Source organism: Macaca mulatta, chromosome 17, assembly GCF_049350105.2.
Source record: "Macaca mulatta isolate MMU2019108-1 chromosome 17, T2T-MMU8v2.0, whole genome shotgun sequence".
Lineage (NCBI taxonomy): Eukaryota > Metazoa > Chordata > Mammalia > Primates > Cercopithecidae > Macaca > Macaca mulatta.
Genome location: NC_133422.1, coordinates 8,898,412 through 8,919,025, shown reverse-complemented (window position 1 = coordinate 8,919,025; position 20,614 = coordinate 8,898,412). Strand labels below are relative to the sequence as shown.

General features: G+C 40.6%; 1 protein-coding gene across 6 annotated transcripts in view; it reads right to left on the bottom strand.

Annotated features, from left to right (window-relative positions):
• LOC114673596 (uncharacterized) overlaps positions 1–20,614 on the bottom strand; it is a 202,785-nt gene that overhangs the window by 56,153 nt on the left and 126,018 nt on the right. Inside the window, exon 3 of one of the 6 annotated variants that reach the window (XR_013407828.1) lies at positions 17,485–17,708. The exons of the other annotated variants lie outside the window; for them this stretch is intronic. The gene's annotated coding sequence lies outside the window, so the exon portion shown is untranslated. The remainder of the gene's footprint in view (positions 1–17,484; positions 17,709–20,614) is intronic. 6 annotated transcript variants of the gene reach the window in all.

The following is a 20,614-nucleotide window of genomic DNA, read 5'->3' as shown; positions in this document are numbered from 1 at the left end:
CATGTAGACAGGAATGAGAAATGCCAGAAAGCCCCCTTTAGATTCCAAACGCTGAGATTCAAGATCTAGGCCCACCGATTACAAATGATGGAATCTGAACAAGTGACTTAGAGGTCACTTGTTTCCGCGCAGTGTCCCCATGCGGTGAATGGGGTACCCGCTACCACTCCTGCCTACCTCGGGAGGCTCTAAATCCCATGCGGCTATTGAAGGAACTTTGTAAACTATGAAGAAATGTGCCATTGGCAGGAAGAGCTAGAAGAGAGATCATAAATCACAACCATCCGTGTGAACTTCATTACGACGACACGGGTTAAAACAAGAGACTCTCCCCACTATGTTACCAAAATGGAAAGTGACACACATATGCCACGGGGTGATTGCAATTACTGCACTGCTCATCAGCTAAAGGGAGCAATCGCACACAAACCACATGTTTCTAAAATGGGAGCCCTATCAAAACAGGGAGCATATGGGACTATCAGCTATACATGCACAGGAGGAGACCCTGCCAAGATGAGCAGAGTCGAGCTCGGGAACACAGAGATGCTGTTCAGAAATGTGCAATCGAGAAAGGCCAACCATCACTACTAGGTATGGGACTTTGGGCATCAGCGTTCTTCTAACCCAAGACGCAGGCATTAAAAACACAGAAAAGCTTCTTGTACAAGACTAAAGCTCAGACAGACTGAAACACTGACCCAGTTCACTTGAGGTCCCCAAAGCAATGCCCAAAAGCAGCAACAGATTTGTTTATCCCCAGTGTCACTTGCAACTCTGCAGACACACTTGCGATCACCATCCTTCGTATTTCAGAGTACCTGTCAAGTGTCAGGCAGTGTTTAGGTACAGTGGCTATGCCAGTGAACAAGACAAGGCTAGCCAGTTTGACAAACAGAGACGCGCTGCTGCTGGTGGTGTTAAGGGGTCGGGATTTTATTCTAAGCTGTACAAGGAATGACACAATCCAATTTACACTTTCAAGTTTCTCTTAATCACAGAATAAAGACCAGATTAGAGGAACAGGTAGAAGGAACAGTGGCTTGGACTAGAGTAAGAGCAGTGAGGAAAGACAGCAAGGATATTCTGAAAAAAGAGGTCATAGGACTTGCCAAGATTGTTGACTTAGCAGCAGAGTCAGCAGTATCGCCATTTACTAGAATGCGGATGACCAGGTAGGAACAGGTTGGGTAGGAAAGAATTAGGAAAACTACTTTGGCAATGTTAATTTTGAGACCTCTATTAGACATCCAAGTACAGGTATCAATTAAACAATTAGCCAAATAAGTTTGGAGCTCAGTGGAATGGTTAGGGCTAGAGGTTAGAATTTTGGAAATATCACTTTGATAGCAAGGGCCTGGGGAAGACTTATGGGGAGAGTAGAACCGAAGGATGAAGAGTTCACAGCTGAGCTGAGCTGCAGGACACTCCAACGTTCAAAGGTCAGGCTAGGGGGAGACTGGGAAGCAGTGAAGCCAGAGTAGCAGCAAGAGATGGGAAACAGCATTTCAAGAAAGAGGGAGAATGCCATTGTGCCAAGGTCTGAAAGGATAAGATGACATCCGACGTGACCACTGCAGCTGCCAAGTTCAAGTTCTGGTAAAGCTGACAAGAGCAGTCCCCATGGAGCGATGGGATGGAAGCCTGACTGGAGTGGAATGAGGAGAAGGTAAGAAAGTGTCCAGACAACTCTTTCAAAAAGTGCTTCTGCAAAGGGGACTGTGAAATGGATGGAAGAAGTGGTGAAGCCAAGGAAGGGGTTTTGGTTTTGTTTTTAAAGAAAGGATATATTCACACACACTCTCATACATATACATAGAGATACACTATATATAGGCATGCATGTGCATATATACATGTTTATGCTGTGTTTAAACAGACCATTTTTTGTCTTCACAGAAAGAAACTGGGTATCTGGTGTGAAAGGGACATTTACTTTTGACTATAAAATTTTTGCATTATTTACATATATGCAGATACTCTATTTCTTTTTTTGTTTGTTTTGTTTTGTTTTGTTTTGCTTTGTTTGAGACGGAGTTTCACTCTGTCACCCAGGCTGGAGTGCAGTGGCGCGATCTCAGCTCACTGCAACCTCCACCTCCCAGATTCAAGCCATTCTCCTGCCTCAGCCTCCTGAGTAGCTGGGACTACAGGCGACCGCCACCACGCCTGGCTATTTTTTATATTTTTAGTAGAGACGGGGTTTCACCATGTTAGCCAGAATGGTCTCAATCTCCTGAGCTCATGATCCGCCCGCCTTGGCCTCCCAAAATGCTGGGACTACAGGCGTGAGCCACCGCGCCCGGCCGCAGATACTCTATTTCAATTAAAAGAATGAGTTCTGAAATACAAACTTTTACAAAAAAGGAAAGGAAGGCTCAATTATAGTATGTTTATGAGTTGTTTGCAAATGATAGAGTAGAAAGAGGGGGACACTGATGGTGCAGGACAGAAGACTCATCAGAATTCTCGGGGCATTCAACCTGCAAGCTTGGCCCACCGGTCCCAAAAGTGACACTGATCAGGGCTGGTCTGATTGCACCACACAGAGACCCAGTGTCCACAAGGCTCTGGAAGTTCTCACACTGCTCTAAATCCAGCGCCTCTGAGACACCCAGAGCAAGCCCTGGGTAGACAGGGCTCTGTTACCTTCCCAAATCTTGGTTTACTAAGCCCACAAAATCATCATGAATCTTAAGATTGAGGCAAAGGAGACCAAAAAAAGGCCACAAAAAAATCTTGAGAGTTTCAGGAGCAAAGATCGCCAATGGCATACACCAGCTGCCAACAGGAAACTGGTTTTTCTGTTTTCTTTTAAAGAAACTTCATTTCCACTAATTCCTCAGAGTGACCTGCCATCTACAAAGCTATGCTAAAGATATACCTAGAGAATATATAAAACAAAAAATGGTTGCAAAAGATTGAAGGCTGCAATTTAAGAGAGAATACAGATAATACATCAGTAAACTTATATCTGTCTAGGTAATTTTATTATTAAAAAAAGTAAGAACTTTCTAAAACCAATATTCCAGAAAATTATAATATGGGAAATATCAAGCAGTTGGAGCCAGGAACAGTGTGGGAGAGGGAAGAGAAGAGAGATGAAAACACATCAAGACTCTTGACTTGACTGGTGGAAGAGTACCTTTGATGTTTTTATAAGAATCATATATGTGCACATACACACTTTTCCCATCATGTAAGCTAGTATAATTTTTCAGGACAACAATTTGTTAAAAATATATGAAAAATGTATATTCTTCATATAATTTTTAAATCTCTTTATTTTATATGTATATATAGAGAGAATATTTTAAAATCTCTTTATATATGTATAAATATATATATATAAATTTGTATAGAAATAATTTTTCAATATTTATTCTCTGTAATCCAAGAATTCTACTCCCAAAACCCTATCCTAAGAAATAATCAAGAGATATAGCCAAAGACTGATAACCAATGATGGACATGGGAGTGTTATTTAAAATAACAAGAATTTGCAAACCACCAAAATAACCAAACATAAATCATTTTACCCCCAGAGTATTGAATGTTATGCAACCATGAAAAATCATGTCCTTGAAGACTATTTAACAAAGTGGAGGCCGGGCGCAGTGGCTCACGCCTGTAATCCCAGCACTTTGGGAGGCCGAGGCGGGCGGATCACAAGGTCAGGAGATCGAGACCACGGTGAAACCCCGTCTCTACTAAAAAAAAAAATACAAAAAATTAGCCGGGCGCGGTTGTGGGCGCCTGTAGTCCCAGCTACTCGGGAGGCTGAGGCAGGAGAATGGCGTGAACCCAGGAGGCGGAGCTTGCAGTGAGCCGAGATCGCGCCACTGCACTCCAGCCTGGGCGACAGAGCGAGACTCCGTCTCAAAAAAAAAAACAAAGTGGAAAACTCACATGATCCAAAGTTGAATGAAAAGGTACGCGGCAAAACTACGTATCTTAGATGATCCCAGTTTTGTAAAGCGTACAATAAAAAGACTGGATATAAAACACACGAAAAAGTTGACAAGATTTCCAGGTGGTAGGATTATGAGTGATTTGTAGTTTCTCTATGTTAATCCCAATTTATCAATAATTAAATTTTATTTTCATAATCAGAGGTTTTATCATTTAAAATTTTAAGTTGTAACCCAATGGTGGGAAGGAAGAGTTGATGGAAATGATTATAATGGAGTAAAATAGAATGTGTCTAGCTTTCACTTTGCTCTGATCTCCACGCTTTCTGATGAGATATCCAATATCACTGTAATTGTTTTTCCTCTATAGATAAGGTGTCATTTTTCTAATGCTACTTTCGATATTTTTTCTTTGTCTTTTGTTTTCACAAGTTTGATTAGAATACGTTCTGGTGTGGATTTCTTTGGATTTATCCTGTTCCAGATTCTCTCGGTTTCCTAAATCTTAAAGTTGTTGAAAGTTCCTATCTTGAACAAATTTAGGAAGTTTTCAGCCACTAGTTGAGTACTTTTTTAGTCCATCCTCTTTCTCCTTTTTCCAGGATTCTGATGACATGAATGTCAACAAAAATCTTTTGTTAGAGTTCCCTGGTGGTAATTTATTTTCTCTCTGTTGTCTAGATAATTTCTATTACTGTATGTTCCAACTCACTGATTTTTTCCTCTGTCTCCGCCATTCTTCTGTTGAGCCCATCCATTGAGTTATTTATCATATTTTTCAGTTCCACAATGTCCATTTGGTTTTTCTTTATATCATCCATTTCTTTGTGGAGACTTTCTTTTATTTGTTTCAAGTGTGCCTGTAGTTTCCTTTTGAAACATTGTATTTACTGAGATATTTCACACACCATAAAATTCATCCTTTTGAAGTATATGATTCACTGGTTTTCAGTATATTCACAAAGTTGTGCAACCACTACCACTACCTAATGCCAAAACATTTGTATCAAAATATAAAACCCCATACCCATCACTAGTCACTCCTCATCTCCCTTTCTCCTCAGGTCCTGGAAACCATTAATCTATGTTCTGTCTTTATAGATTTGCCTAGTCTAGACATTTCATGTTTCAGTGGAATCATACAACATGTGACCTTCTGTGTCTGGCTTCTTTTACTCAGCATAATGTTTTCAAAGTTCATCTATGTCATAGTATGAATGAGTACCTCATTTTTTATAGCTGAATAACATTCCATTGTATGAGGATATGACATACTGTGTATGCATTTGTATTGTTTCTACTTTTGAATGTTATGAACAATACTATGAACATCTGTGTACAAGTTTTTGTGTGGATGTATGTTTTCATACTCTTGGATATATACCTAGGAGTAAAATTACTGAGTCATATGGTAACTCTGTATCTAACTTTTTGAAGAACCACCAAATTGCTTTCCAAATTCTTTGTACCATTTTATAATCCCACAAGTAATTTATGGGGGTTCTAACTTTTCCATATCCTTGCCAACATTCTTATTACCTGTCTTTTTAAATTATAGCCATCCTAGTGGGTGTGATGTGGTATTTAATTGTGGTTTTGATTTACATTTTCCTAATGGCATTGAGCATTTTATTCAGGTGTTATTGAAGCAATTTTATAATGGGTGTTTTAAAATCTTTATCAGATAGTTCTAACACTTGTCACCTCAATATCAGCATCTATTGATTGTATTTTCTCATTAGCTTTGAGATTTTCCTGGTTCTTGGTAGGACAAATGCTTCTTTATTGAAAAATGGACATTTTGCATATTATGTTATTTGTTATGAGAGGCTGACTCCTTTCAACCTGAAAATGCTCTGGCAGAAGAAAAAGGGAAGGGGGCTGCACCATCACATTACTGACAGGTGGTGTGATACGGTTTGGACGTTTTGTGCCCTCCAAATCCCATGTTGAAATGTACCCTCCAGTGTTGGAGGCGGGCCCAGTGGCAGGTGTTTGAGTCATGGGGACAGATCCCTCATGAATGGCTTGGTCCTGACCTAGCAATAATGAGTGGGTTCTCACTCTACGAGTTCACTTGGAATCTGGTTGTTAAAAATTGCCTGGCACCTCCTCTTTCTCCCTCGTGCTCCCTCTGTCACCGTGTGACTCACCAGCTCCCCTTCACCTTCTGCCATGAGTGGAAGCTTCCTGAGGCCCCCACCAGAAGCAGATGCTGACATTATACTTTGTGTACGGCCTGCAGACCATGAGCCATACAAACCTCTTTCTTTATAAATTACCCAGTTTATAGCCATGCAAACAGACTAACACAGGGCTAGAAGTCCGGGCTCCCTATATGGCCCCCACTGAACCATGGAAGGGGTGTGCGACCTCATTGCTATGGGTGATGAAGTCCTGCCTCTCCACTGGGCCTCCTCTGACACCACTGCAGCGGGGACGCTGAGGTGCCGTTGGTGCTGCCAGGCGGGTAGAAGTCCAAGCTCCTTACTCAGCCTTCCCTACCACCATCCTGGTGGGGGCAGTTGAAACCACTCATTACAATCTCAGAAGATGGGGAGCCTAGGCTCTCCATGAGACATTCACTGGCACAGGTGGAAGTGGGGGCACAGCGTTTCCGTGGTGTTCAGCTGGAGTCAAGAGGTGATCAGAGAAGTGTCCTGTCTTGCTGAACTGCTCCTTTCCTGGTCTTCTGGCTAGAGAAAGCCGGCTGTTGCTGGGGCTTTTTCCTCTGTGTCCACGGCTGTTCTGGGTTACCAACTGCTTCTGCTCCCACTCTGAGACAGGTAAGGCAAGAAGCAAGCCCAAGGACCCCCACCACTGTGTTCCTCCCCAAGTCCTGAGGTCTCCAGCTGGTCTGCCTAGAAGGAGTATTTACTTGTATTCTCAGAAGCCTAACCTCTTCCCAGAAGCAAAAGTCCAGCTTGTTTTTCCAAACAAAATTTTTTTTAAAATGTGTTGTTAAATATTAAATACAGACATAGCTTTAAAGTGAATTATGCATTGCCTTATCCATCTGAAACACAGGCCACTGAAATGAATTTAACCTTGCTGACAAGCTCAACAATGCAAACACCCACAGCTATAGCTTTGTTGATTCCAAAAGATTCGCTTGGAGTCTGCTATGTGATGCGCACGCTTCCATTTGCTGTCATGTTAAATGGGACCTGTTGACCCAATTTTGGGAGTTCCTGTAATTGCCTGTTCTATTTTCTACTTCTCACTCCTGTCAATGTGGCCGCCTCCAGAGAATTTCCACACCTTTTAATCTGCTTTTACCAGCGTGCAGCCTGAGAAACCAGACAGTCAAATCTTTTGGAGATATTTTTAAACAATAGTAAACAGACTAAGAATAACAGACTCTTCGCTTCATATACAAATTTTTCAACATCGATTTAGGCTGCTCCAACATTCTTTAGGCTTACTTAGTTTCCTCACCATCTTCAGTTAGCTGAAGTTGGATATAAATGATCTTAAATAGCATGCAGTGCCACCGTACTTATAGATTCATTTTACGTTAATAAAGATAAATCAAGCAAGCAGTAGGCTTGTGGGAAAACAGGCAGCCCGTGCCAAGTATAGACAGCTGGGAAAACGCCCTCTGCCTGGTGGCTCTAGAAACCCACTATCCAGGGGCAGCCTGAGATCACAGATAGGCTGGGAGCTGAGGATTCCAAACTACTGTGCTAATTAAGCAGGAGGCGCAAGTTAAATTCAGATGCCTAATAAGCACTTGGACATTTTTTCTTACTTTATTACTGTTAGAGCACAGCCAACGCTGACAATTCCGGCACAAAGGGTTGTAGCACCTCTTCATCTCAGAAAAAAAAAATGGGCTGTGCTCAGAGACCATGCCCCAGGCGTATGGTTTTTCAAGGTGCCTAGGCTAGTAATTCATTAAAGGTCCACTTACAGTTTTGTCACTTGTCTCCTATCCCATGCCTATCACAAAATATGGAATGCTACATTCCTGAATTCCATAGCAAATAGAACCAACTCCTGGCATCACATTGCAGGGTTCACGCACATCTATGCTTCTGAGAGAAAAGACGCGGTTCCTAAGAAAAAGTGTGAGTTTAGAATCAGAGAGTTCTAAATTCACCTCTGTGGCCTTGGCTAGTTACCTGAATACAGCCATCCCCCAGTATCCACAGGGCATTGGTTCCAGGACTCCCCATAGATACAAAAATCTGTGGGTGCTCAAGTGTCTGACATAAAATGGCACAGTATTTGCATCTAACCTGAGCACATCTTCCTGTATACTTTAAGTCCTCTCTAGATTACTAGTAATACGCAATACAATGTAAATGCTATGTAAACAGTTGTTATTCTGTATTATTTAAGAGTGACAAGAAAAAAAGTCTGTGCATGTTCAGTAAAGATGCAACCCTCCTTTTTTCTGAATATTTTCAATCCACAGCTGGATGAATCCATTAATGTGGAACCAAGGGATATAGAGGACCAAAATCTAATAGAATAAGGAAAGTATCCCCCACTTTACTGAGTTATGATAAACTCTGGAGAGAACCATGGTGCAAAGGAAGCATGAGTACGCAATGAATGGAAAATGTCATCATTAATTTTTTTATGTGTAAGGAAAAGACCACCTCTTCACAAAGGGAACGGATACCAGACACTACCACCTAGTGATTAGCATCTAGGCTAATGGGTCAAAGTACCAAGTTGTTTTCTATTCTAGTGACAATCCACCCATTATCTCCACGTCTAGAGTTCTTTGTGCACTGTGATACATGTTTTGGCACATGTGGAAAAGCAGGTGCAAGCCCCAGACCATGAAAGCATTGTTGTTTCTCTAGGGCAGCCTTCTTCCCTCTGTTCCCACCGCATTTCCTTCCCACCAGCTCACCTATCTCTAGGGCAGCCAATTCTTCCCTCTGTCCCTGCCACATTTCCTTCCTGCCAGCTCACCCATCTCCAGGGCAGCCTTCTTCCCTCTGTCCCCACCACACTTCCTTCCCACCAGCTCACCCATCTCTAGGGCAGCCTTCTTCCCTCTGTCCCCATCGCATTTCCTTCCCACCAGCCCATCCATCCAGCCTCCCTAGGAATGCCTCCCACGCTCCCTCACTCCCTCTGTCTCCCTTTAATCCTCCAAGTTACAGTGTTTGTTTCGTTGGTATTTTGGTCTCTTCCAGCCATACACACTCCCCTGAAGTTTGGGTCTTTATTCTATATGGTTTTTACCCAGTAACCCCCTCTGCTTTCTATGCAACCCTCCTGACCTCTCATATCTCCAATTCTACAGGATACTATTCTTTTTGAAAAAGGAGGCTTTGCTGGGGAAACCCACCAAGTTTTGATGGGATGCTTCACACAAAGGTGGGAAGCCAACCTACAGTGGGGGTGGAGCAGGGAGACCAGAAGGAGCACTGGGTTGCTGCCGCCATATGGAACTGATGTGGCACCATCTACAGCCTGTGGCAGGTGAGAACCTTAACGGAGATTCCTACCCGCTGCTGGGGATGGGAGTGAGGGTGAGGGTGGGGACTGACAAAGGCTAGTGACAACCATGGCAGAAATGATCTTGTGACTGAATCAAGAAAATTTGTTCATATCTATGAGACTGGAGACTATTATTCTAAGTGAAGTAACTCAGGAACGGAAAACCAAACATCGTATGTTCTCACTGATACGTGGGAGCTAAGCTATGAGGACGCAAAGACATAAGAATGATACAATGGACTTTAGGGACTTGTGGGGAAGAGTGGGAGGGGGGCGAGGGATAAAAGACTACAAATATGGTGCAGTGTATGCTGCTCGGGTGACGGGTGCACCAGGATCTCACAAATCACCATTGAAGAACTTACTCATGTAACCAAATACCACCTGTGTCCCCATAACTTCCGGAAAAATTTACAAAATGAAAATTCATCCATGTCTGGAGCAAAGCAAAGTGTCTAAAGTTCCCATGATGGTCCAAGCAGAAAGGGGCATGCCATGAAGGCCTGCAGTGGCCCCTCTTAGATCAGGACTGGCTCAGGCAGTCACTTCTCCCTGGTACCACGTCAAGTGGGTGCTGGAATTCTATCTGGCACGCGAGAGCGATAAAGCGTCAACCTCGACCTCCCCACAGATGACGGCAGAAAGGAACGAGGGAGACAATGGCATCTGAGGGAGGTGGAGTGAGAAAGGATTGGCTTAGAAATGAAGCTTTCATTTGAGCAGTGAAAATCATCTCAGATATGGCCATCCATTTTCCCAGACACAGACACCTAGAAAAACATCACATATATGGGTCACACTGAACCCCTCACTTACATCGGAGACTTTTTATAGCAGCATCATTAAGCTATTTATAGTGAGCAATTAAAGGGTACCTAAGTGGGCCACCACATTCCCATCTGGCTGGCTCTGGCTACTGTGGCAATATGCTGACAACAAGATAAAGGCTTTCCTTAAATGCTGTGCCACACAAAAGCTGCCTCTAGATACCTTAGAAATCTGCTTTTAGTTTGTATTTATATTTTATTTTTTAAAGTCAGTTCAATTATGCTTGGGGTACATTAACCACAATGCAAGCTGCATTATGCAAAACTTTACAGAAATCGTGCAATGCCAGGCTGGTGTTACTGTGGGCAGGTGTGGCAGGAGTACAGATGTAACATGTGGGTAAAAGACAGTGTCATAGGATAGAATGGGCAAAGTCTGTGGATCCTAGCAGACCGGACTCTGAATAGCAGCTCTGCCAATAGACATAACCCTGGGAAAACTGGTCTTGTAACTCAGTTTTCTTACCTGTAAGACCAGGATCTACTGCTGACTCCACAGTGTTCTTGCATGGGAAGTGCCTAATGAACCTTGGCACCTGGAATTGCTCAGTAAATGGTAACTGTCTGGGGGCAGTCAACAGAGCACAGGCCAAATGAGGTCATGGTTATGAAGAGAATTCTGAATGGACTCTACTCCAACCATCCCTCGAAGTGACCTTTCCAAAACAAACTCAGCCCTATACGTAAGTCTCCCATCTGGCGGCCCCACGCCTGATCATGTAGGGCTGGCCACTCCCCTCTCTCCTCACACATCCGCTTTACCAAACTGTTGCACATGTGTGTGTGCTTATGTCACACACGTTCTTGGAAGGCCACCTTTTCCATCCCACCTGTTAAAATCCTACCTCTGCTTCACAGTTCCACTTCAATGATGTTCACACACCACCACCTTCCTCCTCAGAATCTCTTAGCCCTGCCCACACCCACTCCCCATACGGGCCACTGTGAATACATTCCTGAATAAAGGAACACACCCTCCCTCCTAATTCTGCCCAGCTGCATTCGGTCAGGAACTGCCCCAGGTGCATGGACTCATGAGAGAAGAAAGTAATGGAAGGTCACAATTTTGTTTTGTTTTTAGGTAATTAATCTTGCACCATCTGTGTCATCTGTAGTGCCTTGAAATTAAGAAGTGACCCACTGGGATATTCCCTCAGACTTGTCAGCACTTATGGCGTGAGGCCAGGAAATGACTTGACTGTCATTGTCACAGTCACTGAAATACACCCAACGTGAGCCACTGAGAAATCCTTCAGCAAAGACTCTGCATTTTTCTGTGGAATTTATTTGCAAATGCCATGAATATTTGTCTGCCTTGCTGGTAAAAATGAACACACTCTGCAAATTCTTTTTTCCCCCAGAATTTTAAAAATGTAGATACATTTTAAATATACCACTCTTTTTAACAACAGAATTTAAATACCACATTGTCATCTTTTAAAATTTTACTTATACTAAGATCTATTTCTGGAGTCTCCATTCTGTTCCATTGACATATTTGTCTATCATATTGATTTTATTATAGTAGCCCTTATAGTATGTTTTAACATCTGACAAGGGAAGCCTTAACTGCCCCTTCAATATTTTTTTGGACTCAAATAAATGGTGCTGACACCTTTGGCTGTCTATTTGTAACAAAATTAATTTGGTCCTCTTACTTGCCCCATATGTAAAAATTATGCAAAGTAATTTTACTAACATACATAAAAGGAAAGGCTAGATGTCAAAAACAAACCAATAGCTCTTAAAAAGAAAATCTAGGGAGGGGACTACATGTACAACCTAGGAATGCATGGAGATCTTACCCCACAAAACATATAAACATAATACTAAAGATACATATTTGTCTATATGGAAATTTAAAAATTTTACCAACATATGATCTTTGTACCAAGCTGCTTCACTTAGTAAAGCAAATATATATGACTTCCATAACTAAAAGTATCAAATAAAGAAATTTTCTTTTTAGAAAAGGAAAAACAGTAATAATGGTGAGAGGAAATAAGATATGCATCATGAATTTTTTTTTCAAAGGTCATCCAGGCATTTGCCACTGGTGCACTTCCACACTGCAGATGGGTTATGAGGGCATGCTGCACACAGGCAGTCTATCACCAGCCCTACCCTTCAACAAACGCCACCCTGCCCTGGCCAGTACCAGAAGCTCTGTCACCTGGCATCACCTACTAACAGATACTGTATCAAGTCAGATAATCATGGTGCTTGGGAAAATGCAAGACTTTAATTTTTTTTTTTTTTTTTTTTTTTTTTTTTTTTTTTTTTGAGACAGAATCTCACTCTGTCATCCAGGCTGGAGTTCAGTAGCGCAATCTTGGCTCACTGCAACCTCCACCTCCTGGGTTCTGGCAATTCTCATGCCTCAGCCTCCCAGGAAGCTGGGACTACAGGCGTGAACCACCACACCTGGCTAAATTTTATATTTTTAGTAAAGATGGGGTCTCACCATGTTGCCCAGGCTGGTCTCAAATTCCTGGCCTCAAGCGATCCACCCAGTGTGGCCTCCCAAAGTGCTGGGATTACAGGTGTGAGCCACTGCGCCCAGCCTCAAGACTTTATTGTTTTTAATTAAGAGAATGCACTCACAAAACTAGGAGGAAACTGCCTTGATATGGTAAAGATCATATATGAAAAGCCCACAGCAAACACCATACTCAGTGGTGAAAGACTAGAAAATGCTGCTGAAAGAAACTGCAAAAGACAAATAAATGAAAAAGACATCCCGTGTTCATGGATTGGAAAACTTAATATTATTAAGATGTCAACACTATCCAAAGTAATCTACAGCTTTAATGCAATCTCTATCAAAATGGCTTTCAGTGTGTAAGTCTTCTGCCTCCTTGGTTAATTTCTAAGTTTTTTTTTTTTTTGGTGTTTTGTAAATGGAATTTTCTTATTTTGAAATGTTCATTATTAGTGTAGATAAATGCAGCTGATTTTTTGTGATTATTTTGATCCTGGTACTTTGTCGAAGTCATTAGTTCTAACAATTTTTAAGTGGAGCTTTTAGGGTTTCCTAGATATAAGATCATCGCATCAACAAACAGATCATTTTACTTCCTTCTCAATTTAGATGTCTTTTAGAGGTACACCTTGTTTTACTGAGTTTTACTTTATTGCATCTCACAGATTTTGTGTTTTTTACAAATTGAAGGTTTGTGGCAACCCTGCATCAAGCAAGTCTATCGGTGCCATTTTTCTAATGGCACATGTGCTCACTTCATGTCTCCATGTCACATTTTGATAATTCTCATAATATTTCAAACTTTTTAATTATTAACATATCTGTTATGGTGATCTGTGACCAGAGATCTTTGATGTTACTTATAACTGTTTTGGGAGCACCATGAACCATGCCCACATAAGATGACAAACTTAACTGACAAATACGTATATTACGACTGCTGCACTGACTGGTCTTTTTCCATATTTCTCCCTCTCTTTGGGCCTCCCTATTCCCTGAGACATAACAACATTGCAATTAGACCTAAATGTAAGAGCTAAAGTCTTCAAAGAAAACATAACAGAAAAGTTTCATGACACTGGATTTGGAATAATTTATTAGATGCCAAAATTACAAGCAACAAAAGTAAAAATAGGTAAATTGAACTACACTAAAAGACTTCTATGTATCAAAAATCATCATTAACATAGTGAAAGGGAAACTTATCGAATGGGAAAAAAAACATTTGCCAATCACATATGTGACAAACGGTTAACACCCAAATGCTCTTTAGGGCTCCTACAGCTCAACAACAAATAAAAACAAATAACCTGATTAAAAGTGAGCAAAGGACTTGAATACAAATTTCTCCAAAGAAGATATACAAATGGCCAACAAGAGTATGAAAAGATGCTGAACAGCACTAATCATTAGGAAACTGCAAATCAAAACCATAAAATGTCACCTGATACCCATAAGGATGGCTAGTATCAAAAAACAGACAATAACAAGTGTGGGCAAGGATATGGAAAAACTGGAACCCTTGTGAACTCTTGTGAATGTAAAATACAGCAACCATTGTGGAAAACAGTATAGCAGTTCTTCAAGAAATTTAAAATAGAATTACTGCATGATCCAGAAATCCCACTTCTGGGTTGCATACATATTCAAAAGAATTGAAAGCAAAGTCCTAAAGAAATATTTATACATGCATGTTCACAGCAGCATTAGTCACAATAGCCAAAATGTAGAGGCAGTACAAGTGTCCACCAACAGATAAACAAAAGGTGGCATATCTATACAGTGGAATATCATTCAGCCTTAAAAAGGAAGGAAATCCTGGCACATTCTATAACATGGATGAACCTTTGAGGCATTATGCTAAGTGAAATAAGCCAGACACAAAAAGATCAATATTGTATGATTCTACTTACATAAGGTAATTACCTACAGCAGTCATATTCATAGAGACAGAGAGCAGAATGGTGGTGGCCAGGGGCTGGGGGAAAAACAGGGAGTTGCTGTTTATGGATATAAAGTTTCAGTTTTTCAAGATGAATAAAAGAGTTCTAGATATTGGTTACACAATACTGTGAATTTAATTAACACTATTGAACGATACAGTCAAAAATGATTAAGATGGTAAATGTTATGTTAGGTATATTTTACCACAATTAAAACATTTTCAAAACATTAAGAGAATTGGATATTGTAACTACAAGATAGCAAGATAGGTGAAGTAATGGTAAGAAATTGTGCTGGAAACAAAGAGAAGCTGGAAACAAGTAAGCAAACCCAAAAGCATTCTAAAAGCCAGAGCCCCAAGGCAGGCCACTGGCTACCATTCGGGGTAAACTAGCTGCCCATTAAACTGGTGCCCAAACCATACACAACAGAAAAACCAATTCTTGTTGCTCAAAGTCAAAGCCTGGCTCAATGAACGGGAGAAGAGATGTATATTTTCCATCCTAAGGAGGGTCAGCCTCCCATAAAATGAGCAAAAGAATCCCTTTCTATGCAACAAAAATTGAAAAACAAGTTTCTTCTTAATTTGGAAAAAAATTTAAACATTTATGTTCTCCTACATACACGTTCCCTTTTATACCTTACATATGAAATATACTGGATATGGTAAAAGAAAAAATGAGGCTCAGAGATGTTAAGCAACTTCCAAGATCTACAAATTGGTAGCCCTCCCAGGACAACCTTAAGTTTAAAGGCGGACCCACTGGACACCCAACAGGGGAGTAGGGAGGACCACCAACCTGTACTTGAGATCTGAACTGAGCTTGTAAGACCAGGGAGAGTGGACGCCTGTTACAGTGTATACAGCCATATGCGGGCCCAAGACATGCTGTTTCCTTTCCCCACCCCTGGTCCCCCGCAGCTACATACATACCTGTGAAACAAGCAATGCAAACATTACCATACATTATAACTCCACCACGGCGCTCTGGAATATGTTACCAACACGGTTATTAAGCCTCCTGTAATATTTCAAGATTGCAAGCAGCTGTTTTATGACAGGGTAGAAATAACCTATATTGGAATAAGGGGGGAAAACCTTAGAAATCAACAAGACTAATTTTCTAAGTAATAGAGGAATCTCACCCACAGAACTTCAGACAGGTAGACGCCTGCCATCTGCTTGAATATTTCTAATTGCAAAGAATGTCGCTGCCTAGCAAGATAGTCCAGTCTATTTTGGAGCAGCCGTAAAGAATTATGAAGCTCCTTCTTGTACAGAACCAATAAATGCCTCCCTGTAACTTCTACCTGTGGGCCTGAGCCTTATTTTCTCAAAATTGAGAGACTATTTAAAATTATGTAGGTGATGTAGGATCATTTGAAAACACTTCTATGGACCACCTGAGGTAATATTATTTGCTTGGAGGAATACAGAAGTCACACAAGTGAGAAAATAGCTGGTTAGTGAGCACGTGGGCACAAAGTTCCTATCCTGAATGAGTTCAGATTTAGGAGGTCAGATTAACAGCAAAATTATTTTGCTAGTGAAACATAGCTAAATCGTGTTCAGTAATTTTTGATTGCACAAATATGCTAGCTCTGAAAACAATCCGTCATCTTTGAATAAGAAAAAGATGACCCGTGAATTTTGGGTTGAATTTCTAAAGAAAATTTCCTTCAAAGCATAAACAACATACTTAAAAACAATTACAGTCTCAACCAAGCTACTGAAATTGACAACTACAAAAAAATAACCATGTGACCAAACATCCTATATATTAAAAAGTTTTAATGGGCTCTATTTCTAAAAGCATCCTCAAATCTGTATCAAAGAAGGAGTAGTATACACACAATTATTTATTTTCCCTTCGAGGAAAGGCATGAAAATTAAAATAAGACCAAAAAATGACTTATATTTTCCTTAAGTGTAACATTTCAAATGTGAATTCACTAGCACTGGGTAAGACCTGAGAAGTGTTGGAGATGCAAGTGCTACAGTTAGATTCTTTACATACTGAGTGGGCTGAAGTCAATACCTATAATTAGGAAGCTGCTTTGGGTCCAAAAGAGGAGCTCACTTATAATTTGTTCCCATTAACAGCAGTAAGCATTTTTTTTTTTTTTTTTTTGCAAAAACCAAAAGATCTCATGTGGCTTTGGTAGACACTTTGAGGACCCCTTGTCTAAATGAATATGTCATTCACAAACATATTGAGGTATTAATACAAAGAAGTTAATCTCTCAAAAGTATAAAATTCAATTTAAATGTTTTCTCAAGCATTATTCTTTTCTAAAATAAACACTCACTCACGCATTCCAAAGCAATGGTCCAGCCCCTAATCTTTAATTCAGTTCCAGGTTGCACAGCCATCACAAAGCACCTACTAAGCACCAGACCGTTGAAAGCATCCCCTGCTTTCAAGAAGCAGATACTCTTTCTAGCTGCAGTTCTTAACAGCCAAAACATAAAAGCCCAGGAAAACTGTAATTAGCAAATTCAAGGCTCAAATTGAGGCAGTCAGATAAAGTAATATAAAATCTTATGTAAGCCACAGTAAAGAGTGAACTCAATCACAGTAAAGAGTACAGTTAAATAAACATATTCCTTCGTTATTATTTATTTAGAGATGTACATAGGCAGCATCAAAGGCAATTCAATATCCCCATAAGCTGAGAATTCACTGCAAAGACCCCAAGTATATTTGTTACCATCCTAGAGCCTTCAGTTAATTTTGTTTCCCCAAATAGTTGCTCACAATCTAGTCACATAGACTTTCTTTCTATCTCAAAAGAAGCCTGTTCGTTTGGCTGTATCAACATCTCACACACACAAAATCAAGCTAGCCATACTTACCCAAGTCCATGCCAGTCGGACATTTGATCCACGGCTTCACCCTGGAGCCTGTTAAACATGCAGACTTCAGGCTCCGCCCCAGACTTGATTAATCAGAATCTGCATTTTAATCTCAAGCTCTCCACTTGAGTTCCAAGCATCTTCAAGTCTGAGCAGCAGTGCTTTCGACCAGTAGGTCTCAAAGGGCGGTCCTAGAACCAGCAGCATCAGCAGCACCTGGGAACCTGTTAGAAATGCACATTCTTGAACCCTCCACTACTGAATTTAAAACTCCTGAGGTGGAGCCCAGCGATCCGCACTTTAACAAGACCTCCAGGTGATTCTGATGTACTCCAAAGCTTTGGAGAACCAGTGCTTCAGACAGGGGTTAACAAATTTTTTCTGTGAAGGACCAGATAGTAAATTTAGGCTTTTGGGACCCTGAGTCTCTGCGGCAACTTGCCACCGTATTATGAAAGCAGCATGGACGATATGCACTGTATTATGAAAGTAGCATGGACAATATGCAAACAAAGGAGCTTGACTGTGTTCCCATAAAACTTTACTATGGACACTGAAATTTGAATTGTATATTATTTTCATATGTTCTGAAATATTATGCTTTTGTTTTTTTTCAACCATTTAAAAATGTAAAACCATTCTCAGCTAACGGCCCACATATAAACAAGTGAGGAGCCGAACTGGTCCGCTGGCTGTAGTTTGCCAACCGCTGCTTTGGCCCAGGATACTTTTTTCCCAGTTCCTACTGATCTCCTTTTTTTGGCAAGTCAGAGTCCTTAACATCACTGTATATGATCCATGTAAGTCAGAGAGCTAGGCAACCTTGTGTCTCGGCAAGACAGTAATGTTTAAAACACATTCTACAATGTTGTGAAAACAATCCTATAGAAGAAGGCATGCCAATCCCGCATACTAATAATACCTACGAAATAAAGTGAGAGTCGGTTGAGAACACATAATAATACCTGCCAGTTTTCCAGAAACTTAATTCTAAGTGTCTGGGAGCATTGGGAGCAAATGGAAGAATTCAAAGGATTCTGTGATCTGGGTCCAGCCCATCCTTCCAATCTTACTGTCTCTACCTACTACGTCTTCCTGTGCTCCAACTGAATGCAGCCTCTCTCTCTCTCTCTGCCCAGATCACAGTCTGGGCATTCCTACAGACACCTCCTCATCCCTTTCTCCATGAAGGACACCTGTTCCTTCAGCCCCTAAGTCCAAATCCTACTCATTCCTTAATGTACAAATCCAGTTCCTCCATGAAGCATTCCCAATCTCCCAGCTAAAATTAATCCTGGTATTTCAACTTCAGTAGATCAGAAGGAAGAAGGAATGGCATGGGTGTTTGCGGGAGATGGCTTGATCAGCATCATATGTATACATTAGATATAGCCAATAGCAGCAACGACTGTGTAGCATCCTCCTAGAGGTTCCTATGATCTTCCTTTAGGCAGATCATCATTGACAGAACCAAAAATTATTTCAGTTTTTCAGAGGATGCCTTAAAAAATAATTAGTAATTTTCTCAAACAATGTGAAATTCAGATATTATCACTTAGGTGGGCTGGCATTTACAAAAATTCAGCAAGTTTTTTTTTTTTCTTTTTGTGGAGACAGAGTCTCACTATGTTGCCCAGGCTGGTCTTGAACTCTTGGCCTCGAGCAATCCTCCCACCTTAGCCTTTCAAAGTGCCAAGACAGATAGATGTGATTATCATATTCGATGCTTTATTTGCACAGTTTTTTGTATCCCTTACTAGACTATAAGCTCCTTGAGGGCAGGAATAACTTCCTCATATACTTGAGTATATTTAGTCCCCTACCAGAGGGACATCAGAGTTACATATTTTCTGAAATAATTTAAATTTAGTTTAAAATAATGTAAAAATAATTACAGAAATAGCAGCAGCAGCTACCCATGATTGGGTCCTTAGTGCCTCATACAGTATATACAGTAATCTCCTACCTCACAGTAAAACTTCCTTTAAGGTAGGAATTCTTTGCCTATTTCCAGAGGATGACATTGAGTGTATGAGGTGGCCCAGGCCAGTGGTTCTCACGGTTCAGTCCCCAGATGAGTGAGATCAGCATCACCCGGAAACTTGTTGGAAATGTGAATTCATAGGCTCCCATTCATTCAAGTACTTCTTTTTACTCAGGAAGGGATACTAAACTTGGTGGGCCACAATATTTATGTAAAAATGCAGATAGGCAATTCTTTGTTGCAGTTTCTTTCTAGAGACTATCTTCTTCCACAAAAACTTTCTGAAAGTTTCTGCATTAATGAAATGCTTACTTATCAGCCACTCAACCAAACCACTGGGAGCATGATGACTAGAGAGACGCTGACAGTGTTTGGGAAATCCAGCTACTTTCATCAGTCCAAATGAGCACGGACTTCACAAAGACTTTTTCATTATCTCAGATTACAGTGATAAGATGAAATAGCAATAATATATAGAAACCAAAAAGTTAAGACATCAAGATCCCAGCAGTTGAAGTATTTATTCCAACTTGTATCAACTGAGAAGCCATTATTTGGTAGAGCAGAAGTATTTTCTAGGTCCTACTTAGAAAAAAAGAAAGCGCATAAGGCTATCTTAGCGTCATGGAACTATACACACACACAAACACACACACACACACAAAGTGTAAAGTTAAGGGTAAAACTATAGGATTGAATATCAAGAGGTATTTCCCCAAAAAAGAGGTCTATCAAACCCAAATACAACTGCCTTCATCTAGTCACACACGTATTCACCAGATCTATTTTGCAACTTTACTACAAAGTATTTCGTGCATATTCACCAGATCTATTTTGTTTACCATTGCCACAATGAGACTCAACTATCTTATGCAGACCAAAAGAGGCTGAGAGAAAAAAACAAGAACTTATTTCTAAAAGAGATTTTACTGTGTTTTATTATTCTCTTCCTCCTTGCCATGCATTTTCTTTCATAGTTGTTGCATGTGTGTTTTAAGTTAACATTAAGCATTACCTTAAAGCCAATGTTCACCAGAAATGTGAAAAATAAAACATGTCCATCTTCATGGGCTCTCGAACATCTTAATTCATCTTGAGACCCACTTTGCTAAGTCCATAAGCAAATTCTATATTTTCTCAACAAAG